General features: G+C 40.7%; 1 protein-coding gene across 1 annotated transcript in view; it reads left to right on the top strand.

Moving 5' to 3' along the window:
- Positions 1-4,818: 4,818 nt before the first annotated feature.
- The window catches only part of LOC149243680 (uncharacterized), a 47,820-nt gene continuing 40,378 nt past the window's right edge, over positions 4,819-12,260 (top strand). Inside the window, exon 1 of the mRNA XM_089367846.1 lies at positions 4,819-5,005. The gene's annotated coding sequence lies outside the window, so the exon portion shown is untranslated. The remainder of the gene's footprint in view (positions 5,006-12,260) is intronic.

The following is a 12,260-nucleotide window of genomic DNA, read 5'->3' on the forward strand; positions in this document are numbered from 1 at the left end:
TTACTAAGGTTGATGACGATTATAATTTCTAGATGATTGATGTGATATGGTTCAATGATCAATTTATGTTTTTTTATGTTTTTTATGTCTATTTCATCATTCTACATGTTTTTGTTGACATATATGTATCAAAAATTAAAAAATATAAAAAATATATATATTTTTAAAAAATCGCTCCGGGATTCGCTCCCAAACCGGGAGCTTCTGAAAATGGTCGCTCCCGCTCCCCGCTCCCGCGCCTGCTCCCAAGTAACACTGCTTACAAGATACCATGCAGTGTATGTGAAGACCACAAGTTTGTATAACGAATCTATGAAGATAAATTGGGCTGTTAATTAAGAAAAGAATATGCATTGGTAAGTAATTTCACACTGGTTGGAATTGAAATCAATTTTGTACAATCCACTAAACTTACAGAAACAAGTACAACCACACTTCACAGAATTCAACTTAATTAAACTTGCATAATGAAATCGAATCACACTTGAACAATGCAAGTTTAGACTGACACATATTTTAACAGAATAGATAATCATAGCCACAAATGAATCCTGTGAACAAAAATACAAAAGACAATGAAAATATAAGCACTATTCTTCTGTTGAGTTGGCCCTACCTCCACAAAATAGAAGTCTTGGGTGTTAACTATTGAATAAATAAATAAGCACATACATTCTCAACATCTAGACCTTGCAAGAGTACCTGAGTATGGCATGAAGATACCAAACCCTCCATTTGAGGTGGACTTTGAATGACTTGCAGATGATTTTTTCTTTATGTGTTTTTTGGTTGTGGGGAATGATTTCCTTCCGCCCATGCCTACATTGGACATTCGTGAGGGTGCAATCAACTTACTGATGGTTGTATACAAAAAAGAGTTTGGCGCAATGGGTGGTTATATGACAGTTGTGGGTGAGGTAAATTTGTCGAGGGTTGAGCATTTTATTCAGTTTGTAGCATTTTACGAGGATATAATTTTTCAAAAGCGAACTCATTTGATACAAGCACAGGAAAATGCAGATGCATATAGACTCAAATTGAAGAACTTAAATATTTCAGTTCCTAATCCTTCGCTAGGTGATAAGGCAATAGAAAATGTGGATTCACTAAGTGATAAGGCATAAGATAAATCAAGACTTTGAAATGAAAAAGTGTAAAAAATTCATATTCCTATCAACCACAGGTTGACAAGGTTAAATTAGGAGAACCGGGATGGAAAGAGAGATATTATGTTGAAAATGTTGGAGCACAAACACCAGAGGCCATTGAAGATGTCAAAAGAGATGTTGTAATAATGACTAAGCTTCAAGAAAGGCCTAAGACAAAGGGTAGAATCATTTTACGAGGATATAATTTTTCAAAAATGAGCTCATTTGATACGACACAAGAAAATGCAGATGCATATAGACTCAAATTGAAGAACTTAACTATTTCAGATCGTAATCCTCCATTGGGTGATAAGGCAATGGAAAATGTGGATTCACTGGGTGACAAAGCCACGTGGATCTGTAGTACACTAACTTCCAATATGTTTAGACTATGCCCTAGTATTTGTTGCTTAGCTTGTAATCAACTTTATGAGGTTCAATAATATCATCTTTTAACCTTTTAATGCAATACTCCACCTTTGGCTCCTTATTGACTATAGGTCCTACTGTTGGTGCAATTGTGAGTGGCTACATTGTAGACTATATGGGTCAGAAAGGGGTAAGTTCCTAGCTACTGTCACAAGTCCTGAAAATCATGAAGATCAAGCATTGAAAAAATACTTTCAGACCATTTTTGAATGTATCAGTTGGAATGAAGTTCGAGTAGATGGACCAAGAGGAATAGATTTGGCGATACAGGAGACAAAAATCAAATTTCCAAAACAACTAAAGCCACAGACCCAAATTTCCCCAAAAAAAATGGTTGAAACCACTGGGCAGCAACTGTATGACCAGAACACAAGACACCAACAACTCAAACCACTAGAAGGCGGAGTTGTAAGACAACAAACACCTCGAAAAAAATGAAGTTCCAAAAAGCCAAAGGCAACAGACAACATATGCATTTCAAATTTCTAGAATGTAGGAGTAAAAGGGTAGCAAATTCAAGTTTAAGCAAACAAACCATACACAAAGAGATGACCTCAGCAGGAAGAAGTCATCGAAGAGCAGTCCACGAGACTAAAACCTGAGATCCTAGCTGCCTAAAAGGAAAGAGACTGTGACTGTGAGCCAAAGAAAGAGTGAACCTGAATTTGAACCTATGCACTAAGACTATGACTGTGACCTCCTTTAAAGAAACCGTGTACTCCATTAAAGAGGGTGAACTTTGAATTTGAATTTGTCACGTACCTCCTAAAAGGAAAAAGAGTAAACCTAAATTTGAATATGTGCAGTAATACTATGAGCGTGACTGTGACTGTCCAAAGGATTGACATTTGAGAAGTCTAGTGTGCTTTGCACTATCGATTCCTTAGAAGATATGGATTTCTTAGAGAATTCAGGTTTTTGGACTCAGTTCTCCTACTACTTTAAGTTAGAGTATGCATTGATATCTGTATTCAAAGGTTTTGCGAGGATGCAGAGAAAGGGAAGGTGGAGCTGCCATCTTCTTCTCAGATAAAGATTGATTCACCATTGATCACGACGTCTGCATCTAGTGCAAAGCATTTGAATGTGACAATAAACACAATCATGTCTACGAGAAGTTCATATTTCCCTTAACTGGCATGGTTTATAATTTTCTGCTGGAAAGCAAACATCTAGCTTACCATAGACAGTTAGCACTAGAACCAGTGAGTAATATGGAAAAAGGTGGGCAACTGTTTGCATATTGAGAGGCGGGGAAAAAATAAAACCCTATACATTTCATGGCACACAACATCTAAATTGACAAATATGGCGTCTCGTAGAGGTTCCAAGTGCAACGAAGCACATGCATGCCGAGACCGGAGGACGATCAACTATATACATGCAGGTAGTGAGATACGAGGGCATTTTGCTGAAACAACCTATGCCGAAAGTTACAGGACACAGGTGCAAGTGCTTTTGAATTCCTCCAGAAGAATACTAAGAAAAGAACGGTAGTTACGAGGGCATTTCGCTGAAACAACCCATGCCGAAAGTTACAGGACACAGGTGGAAGGGCTTTTTGAATTCCTTCGGAAAAATACCGAGAAAAAACTGGTAGCAACAACATAATTTCAGTAAGCAAGATTTTTGATAGTGGATTACAAACTAAATGAATCGCTAAATTGAACAAATATACAATATGAGCATATGCCCAATGGCGATCCCACCAGTTGTATCCCGAGTTTGGAAGGCAAACCGCTGAAGCGTCTGGTTGGATATTATGGAATGTCCCTGCTAGTTGAAAGAACGCACTGCTCGCTGGCTAGATGTTTTGGAATATATATGTTTGGTGAAAGAACAAACCTCTCTGTACCATATATTGGTGTTGGAAGCTGGGCCAACCACCTCAAACTCCACCCAATGCAACAAACCCAATATAGGGACAAGTAAATGGGGAAATTGAATGTAGGGCATGCTAATCCAATCCAACAGTTAATGCAACTCAGGTTTCCACTTGTTCCAAGACCGAGGTTGGGATTTTTTTTTTGCACAGGGCAAAACACAGAGGAGATAGAAATAATCGAAACAATGATTGTTGATTGTTTATGTTACTAGCTTGCTATCAACTCAGAAACCAAACATGGCACTGATATTTTACTATTTGATTCCCAGTTCATTGGTTGACACATTGTGTTCAATCTCCTTTGGTGGTTGAATAATAACTATATCTTCTTTTGAGGTGATTAATTTCATCATGCATGCTAAGCAGACACATAAGCAGATTAATTTCATCATGCATGCTAAGCAGACACATAAGCAGACTCATAGAACAATGGTTGATTGAGATTTGATAAGTTGCTTAATGGCATTTCTATCCGGTGAGCTTAAGTCGATTGTAAATTCCCCTAATATTTGGAAATCCGACAAACATGGGCGCAGTCAATTTTTTGACCGCGCCTATATTTGTCGGATTCCCAAATATTCGGGAAATCTGCAATCGACTTAAGGATGACCATTTCTATATGTCATTTTACATATTGGTTCGATAACTATTCCATGGGCATAGGGATACAATGGCCATGGCTATTCAATGCGAGAACAACCGCCGAGAGGAATATTGAATGCAAATACACTGAATGAATGAATGAGCTAATCTGTCATTATGTCATGAGAGATACTCAGTGGATCTGTGTTGGGAGATAGCAAACAGTTTTTGTCGAGCTCAACAAGCTGAACATGTAACATTGCAAGTATCCCTGTGTTCCGAATGCCATTCTCCAACCCACTCACAAGTTCGAGATATAACCCTGCACTACAATGAAGTGTCAAGAATAACGAGCTGTCGATATAACCTTGTGATGAATGTCATTCTCCAGCCCTAGGTTCCAGATATAACCCTGTACTACAATGTGATATAACCCTTCACTACAATGAGGTGTCAAAAATAACGAGCAAGCATGTGGACAAACAACATAACACAAATGGACAAATGACATAGCACAGGTTGGAGTTTTTAATTGGTTGAAGAAGAACAAAATTGGAACAGTGTGATTCGCTAAAGGGAAAGTGTCTACTCACCCCAAACCCACATAGAAAACACCTTTTGGTGTAATTAATAAAAGCACCTTTTAGTCTAATTAATAAAAAACATTCGCTGAAGGCTCTCACAATTAACTCCCGCCCTCCCCCACTGATCTTTCACACGTGTAATGTTCACTACTAAATCACAACCCCCTAGCTATCTCTTAAAAAACCATAAACTTGGAGTTTTGGCGTTTATTTTAGTTGAAAAATAATTGAATTACAACGTTTTTTCTTTATAATTCCTGTATTTATTTTGATATGCGATAGCGTCAATGTTGTGCCTGTTGTGATTACGATTTCCAAGCACTTTGGAATTGCGATTGAAGCTTAGCAGGTCACAAAGGCCAACGGTTAGCAGCCAAGTACGTATGTTTACCCTGCAACGGGAATGCCAAAGTATGGGTTTGCGGTTGCTGAATCTCAGCATTGTTAAATAATTGGAGTTTAACTATTCCTGTGCATCATCTGACTCTTCAGAGTTGGTTATATGCGATTAACGTCATGTCCTTGCTGTATGAAGGGCTTGAAAATTTGTAGTGGGCTGCTCTACCTTTTTCAGTATGGTGTTGTGCTCTTGTTGCAGAGCGATGTGTTTGACAAAATGTGTGAACCATGTCAATTGTTTTCTTCTTCGTATATGGTGTTTGTCGCAGAACGACGTGTTTTACAAAATGTGTGAACCATGTCAATTGCTTTCTTCTTCGTAGCGACTATTTAATTGCACAGTTCAGAAGAGGCAATGATCTGCCGCTTTGCATGATAAATCTAAAATAGTAAAATGTTCTTGAAAATGATAAATCATCCACAGTAAAATCTACTTGAAAATCTCACAAATCCACACACACCCCGGGTTGAATTTCTACCAGTGATGTGGGTACTTGGTCTCGCATTTTGGTTAAGATCCCACATCTGAGCTATATGGTCTTCCGTCCACCCCCTGCCCTGTGGGAACCTGTGCATTGCTACAAGTCCACATGTATCTCCATGGCTTGAATTTCTATCAATGATGTTGGTACCTTGCCAAATGTCCAGATCTGATATTTCACTGATACCTTGCGCAATGCCTTGCCCTTATTTTGGTAAAGAACCCATATCCATTGGTAGTTCATCCTGAGTTCTCTCTCATGCATACTTATTGGATGATCCCCATCTCTGCCAGCTTCTTAGAGTCTAGGCCATGACAGTTTGAGGCAATAACAGATCTGTGATAGCCTAAGATGTTCTGCGCTGAACACTTGTGCACTCAAACGAATTCTTCAGCGTGCTTCAAGGCTCGTGAAATTCTTTTCAAAATTGCATCCTGATCCAAGCAATGGGATACGTCCTAGACCCCCATAGTCTAACACATGCATGGGATACATGTTTTTTTTTTTTTTTTTTTTAAACCAGGGTGGATAAATAGCTTGTTAGGATGATTTGGGCTAGGCCAGGATCAAACCTTCTGGCTGCCACCATACCACCAAGAGTATATCAGATCTTCACGTCTTTTGCAAAATATATATCCCATGTGCGTTCGTCTTTTGCAAAACATGTATCCCATGTGTGTCAGAAGTGCAGAACTAGCTTGTCCGATACGTGGGGCACTAAAACAATGGGCTAAAGCCTAAAACAAAATTTTTAAGGTTTCAATTGTGTAATAAAACTGTGTTTGAGTCAGTAAATGATTCAACTATTGATAATTTGATTTAGCATTTTTTTCTAGATTTTTAAAAACATTACGTTTCTATGTCTACATTTCACTGCTATAATTATTTTAAATTCTATTATAGTGTTTACGTATTATATGGATCCTATTTCGGGGTGTTTCTGTACTCTTCTCCTTATCAGATATATATATCTTATACCCCTTTTCTCCATGTCATGACTTAGATCATGATGGAGATAGATCATTGGAATTATTGATCTGCGATGAGAATACCTAGTAAGCATGATTTATCAGCGTTAGTTGACCACGTCCTTGCCCCTTGTACACAATGATCATTGCTCCTACCAATTGAGTGATTTGGTGAAGTCTTTGGTTCACATTATTGCTGAAAATGGTGTTAGAAGTTGATCGTAACAAGGTTGTTGTAGGTGAACTTATGGTAGATCATTGGTAACAAACATGTTAATTTTAGGTATGTTTTATGCTTAGAGTAATTTATTTCAATTTTCACAGTTAGCTCAATACCTTTTCCAGATTAGCAATCACATCAACATTAAAGTAAATTGTAGATAGAACATAAACATAAATCGCAGAAGACAAGCCAAGACAAGAGGACACAAGATGTGGCGCTAGCCAGGGATAAACCACAATGGGGGGAAACCGTTGATCAATTCTTCTTATATGTTCTTCAATAGTTCAGCAGAGAGAGAGAAAGAGATTGTACATTTACAACTGAAGTCAACACTTTGACTTATCTAGATAAGAGCATAAATTATCTCTAAGAAGATGATACAGGAGATCAGTTAAAGACATGCTGCTTCAACTGATTCTCGAAGGTGACTTCTTCATCTATCGTTGTGCTGCACCTCGTCATCATGCTGCACCTCACCGTGCTGCACCCATCATCACTATGCTGCATCTCATCATGCTTCACTAATCATGACTGTACCCATCACTGTACTGCATCATGTGCTTGTTGTCTCATGTGCCATTGTTGCACCATGCTGTCACACTGCTTATCTCAATGTTTAGCAATGCTGTAGCTTGCTGTCACACATGCTGTTCCAATGTTTAGCACCGCTGAACCAAGTCATCATTATAACATCGCTGCTATCATGCTGTCATGGCTACTAGCATTGCTGCCCCACTGTTAGTGACAACTGCTCCTAAGATAGCTTGTTGCACCAATCTCTATTACCTAGTTATCCCACTTACCTTGCTCCAACAGGCACCCTTGCTATTCCTGCTGTCCCATGTATCATACCATTATGAACAACCACCAATTTGACCTCCACTAACTGCCCAACAATCTGGTCCAAACTGATCCTCATCTAGGATCCAACACCTACAAGAAGTGTCATAGACAAGATACCTTAACTCATTGTGTTGAGGTTTGATTAGTTTGCTGCAAACTAGGCCTGGTTAGGGCATATCACAATCCCTTTGCCAACCTTCTTTTCTGTCCAGATTTGCTCCAAGGTGATGCGGCTGCCCTTCCTTGTGGGGATGTGACCCTTCACAATAATCCTGGGCGGTTCTAGTCCTTACAAGGTCCACGGTCTGCTCTCACAACAAGCTTCCGTAGATTTGTAGCGACTTATATAAGGGTTTGCCCACCTCTAAATAGTCTCTTCTAGCCTCGGCCCTCTAGCAAAGCTTCATGACCCTCCTTCCAATAATTCGGTTACCTGAAATGGCCTTGAGACAGTCCTTCAAACCCTCGCTGGAATGCTGCCTTAGTTGCGGCCTAGTCATCCCTTTACTCGACCTGTTACACGAGAGAACAATCCTCAAATACATCCATTGCTCGACCTCCTTAATATCACGTTGTCCAAAATCTCCTCGGCGTTCTTAATCTGATTGTGGTAGGCTTTAGACAGCCTGGTTAGGACAACATATGGGATGGCTGAGTCATCACTCATTATCTAGGGCACCTAACCCTCCTTGACTGCGGTTAGGGATTGTGTGTGTGGGTCTTCCTTAGACAACAACGTAGATAGACTTCCTTGATTGCGGCTAGGTGTCATTATCCCTTTAGGACAACATTTAGATCTCTCCTCCATAACTGCGTTGAGAGCTAGACCATCCTCCTTAGGACTGTGTTAGGGCATCCTCCTTAGGACTGCGTTAGGGCTACTTCCTCTTAGATTTCTCTCACACTAAAACCCAAGACAAGTGGAGAGAAATCAAGAGAGAAGTTGTGTGTGAAATGAATTTCAAGTCATCTCCTTTTATACTAAAACGTTGAGCACATGTGGGGTTTATTTGGTCGCTGGCCGACCTTGACGAATTGTCTTATAACACAAGGAAATTCATAATTCCATGAATACTTATTGGAATCGGATGATCTTTAGATCAATCCTACACCTCTCGATGAGAGGGATCCAAGAAAAATATCAGCTACCATAAATGAGATGACCCACATGGAGTTTGGCCCTAGTTGCCAATTTTAACACTCCCTCTCAACTAGGGAGAACTCCATTTGTTGATCCATATGTCTGACTGTACTATCTCTGTCATCAGTGCCTTGCACTGCTCTGTTCTGCTTTGTTGAACCATGAAGAAGAAGAATTGATCGAGAATGTCTCATACCATTCTCTACTGACCCGAAGTCAGTTCTATTGATCCCAGATCAATATCACAAGAGAGTGTCTCAAACCACTCATACTGATCCCAGATCAGTTTCATTGATCCCAGATCAATGGAGGTCATACTAGCATAGGGAGTACGGTAGATACAACGATGTGCCCATCGATAATACTACTATGGTCCCTAACCCCATTTCCTTGCTCATTGGCCAGATGAGAGGTACTTCCCTTGAGTCCTAGATTGCATGGGTAGGATGCCTCGATAGGAGAACCATTCATCCTGTCTCTAAGTCGCCTCGGGGTATCACAGGGGAAGGCTAAGCCATTCACCCCGTACACAGCGCACCATTAGGGGAGGGTGAATCGCCCTATGGTCGCTTGTTGCTCCAAGCAGTACCCCAAGCCCCCCGGAGCTCCCAGAGCTCAATGCATGCATCATGCAAGACCCTTATAAGAAGGTCTCTCAACGACTCCAAGTCATTTGGGAAAGTCACAAATTTGACCTTTCCCTAGGGCTTTGACAGAATGTCTACGACCTGTACATCAGTCTCAATGCGATAGAGCCTCCTCGCTCATTGACGTACCATATCCCAGATAAGGTAGTATCTGATGTCTATATGCTGGAGCAATCATAGAATATGGGATTCCTCAACAATCGAATCCCCCCTGGTTGACATAGAGGATCCCGGTGGTATCCATCATGTGTACAAACAGCTCGCTGAAGAGCTTCCACAACCAGGTAGCTTCACACGAGATCATACTCGTAGCTATGTATTCGGTCTCAGCGGTGCTTATAGCAACCGACTTTTGCTTCCTGCTCATCTAGGATATCAAACAGAACCCAAAGAGAACCAGCACTCAAAAGTGCTCTTGCGATCCTCCACACTGCCTGCCCAGTCAACATTCGAATAATCATGCAGCTTCACATTTTCGGCAGTGTATCTCAATCCATGAGAGATTGTGCCCTAAAGATATCTCAAAAGATTCTTGGCACCAATCCAGTGAGGCTCAACCATATATGAGCTCATCATACTAACTGCAAATCATATGTTCGAACAGAAGTTCACCAAGAACATCAACGCGAATGAGTTTATGAAACTCAAAGGCATTTCCCAAATCTGGTCCAGCATCACTACCACATAACTTCTGAAAGTTAAAGCTCCATCAAGGTAGTCACAGGCTTGCAGTTCACCATTCTCAATCCGGAATCCAACTCCCTCTTACTTTTGCAAATGAGAGGGTTTGCATTTGTCAGAAAGAGGTCGTTATGAGAGGTCTATCATCCACAACCTTCAAGCAATGGTTTGGATCGGCTTCACTCCTAGTGAACCTCAGCTTCATTAGACAACTATCAATCCTCTCATACTAAGCCTGGGGTGTTTTGCTTCAAGCCATAGAGGGCTTTCTTTCACCTGCACACATGAGATTCCTGATCATGAATCTCAAACCCCTCGGGTTGTTCCAAACGTGTGGACCTGCTACATGAGGGGAATGGTCCCCTTGTAAGATTTTCCTTCGGTACATCTCAGACATGTACCTTCATGCTCTTCTTGAATTCAGGCATCCTTGTCACCATTTGACTCACATCGGGTAGGGTCCCATAATAAGTAGACCTCTGGTGCTATAGATGAGATGTGACAACTGACATGGTCCCCAATGGACTTCCTGCAACTTGATACAACCCTGAACTCAAAAGCATCTTTGAAAAATTGCATTTTCAAATATGTACCTTTCCATCGATGAATGCATGGTCACCAGGTTCTTCTTGCGATCAGTTACACAAAACAGATTCTTGTAAATGAATCGAGTTACTCTCATTCAATTGAGGGGTAACATTCCCTACACCCTTTCCGGGATAGGTGGCATCGGCTCCAAGTATAATCCCATGATTGTTTTCCATCTCTACTAAATTAGAGAGAGCACCCTCTTATCCGATGAAGTGCCTTGAAGCACTACAATCAATAAGCCAGATTTCCAAAGAGTTTGAAGGAGAGGGCCAATATAAGATAACACTTCTTTATCTCATTAGAAACAACACTTGATTCTTCATACCTGGGGTTCCTTGCTTTCTTTGAAGAGTGGGCCGTTCCCTTGATGACCTGTATTACCAGTCATTCCTCTGATCATTGAAGATGTCCCTGGAATGATTGTTATCATCATCAAGTGATGTGTCCCTACCATTCAGACACTCCTTTGCATAATGGCCGGACTTATTATAACCAAGGCATCTGCCTTTCCTTCCACCCTTAGATCCAGACTTCCCATTGAAGTGATCTGAAGGCCATCAGAAACTTCCGCTGCGCCATTCTGATAATATTCTCTGGCTCAACTTCACCCTTGGTGAATTTGAAGAGGGATGAGGAATCCATTGATCCTTTTGTCCTTTCCCAACTGTCTTCGGTGATTGCTCTTTCACTCTTGCTTAGGCTTTGTCTTCACCTCAGTTCTGATACCATGTTAATTTTAGGTATGTTCTATGCTTAGAGCAATTTATTTCAATTTTCACAGTTAGCTCAGTATCTTTTCCAGATTAGCAATCACATCAACATTAAAGTAAACTGCAGATAGAACATAAACATAAATCGCAGAAGACAAGCCAAGACAAGAGGACACAAGATGTGGTGCTAACCAGGGATAAACCCCAATGTGGGGAAACCTTTGATCAATTCTTCTTATACGTTCTTCAATAGTTCAGCAAAGAGAGAGAGAGAGAGAGAGAGAGAGAGAGAGAGAGATTGTACATTTACCACTGAAGTCAACACTTTGACTTATCTAGATAAGAGCATAGATCATCTCTAAGAAGATGGTACAGGATATTAGTGGAAGACATGTTGCTTCAACTGATTCTCCAAGGTGACTCCTTCACCTATCGTTGTGCTGCACCCATCATCACTATGCTGCATCTCATCATGCTTCACTAATCATGACTATACCCATCACTGTACTGCATCATGTGCTTGCTGTCTCATGTGCCATTGCTGCACCATGTTGTCACACTGCTTATCCCAATGTTTAGCACTGCTGTACCTTGCTGTCACACATGCTGCTCTAATGTTTAGCACTGTTGAACCAAGCCATCATTGTAACATTGCTGCTATCATGCTGTCATGGCTACTAGCATTGCTGTCCCACTGTTAGTGACAACTGCTCCTAAGATAGCTTGCTACACCAAGCTCTATTACCTAGCTATCCCATTTACCTTGCTCCAACAGGCACCCTTGCTGTTGCTGTTGTCCCATGTATCATACCATTATGAACAACCACCAATTTGACCTCCATTGACTGCCCAACAATCTGGTCCAAACTGATCCTCATCTAGGATCCAACACCTACAAGAAGTGTCATAGACAACATATCTTAACTCACTGTTTTGAGGTCTGATTA

The sequence above is a fragment of the Pinus tabuliformis genome, chromosome 8 (assembly GCF_031772625.1).
Source record: "Pinus tabuliformis cultivar Carrire ecotype Pingquan chromosome 8, CPIR1, whole genome shotgun sequence".
Taxonomy (NCBI): Eukaryota; Viridiplantae; Streptophyta; class Pinopsida; order Pinales; family Pinaceae; genus Pinus; species Pinus tabuliformis.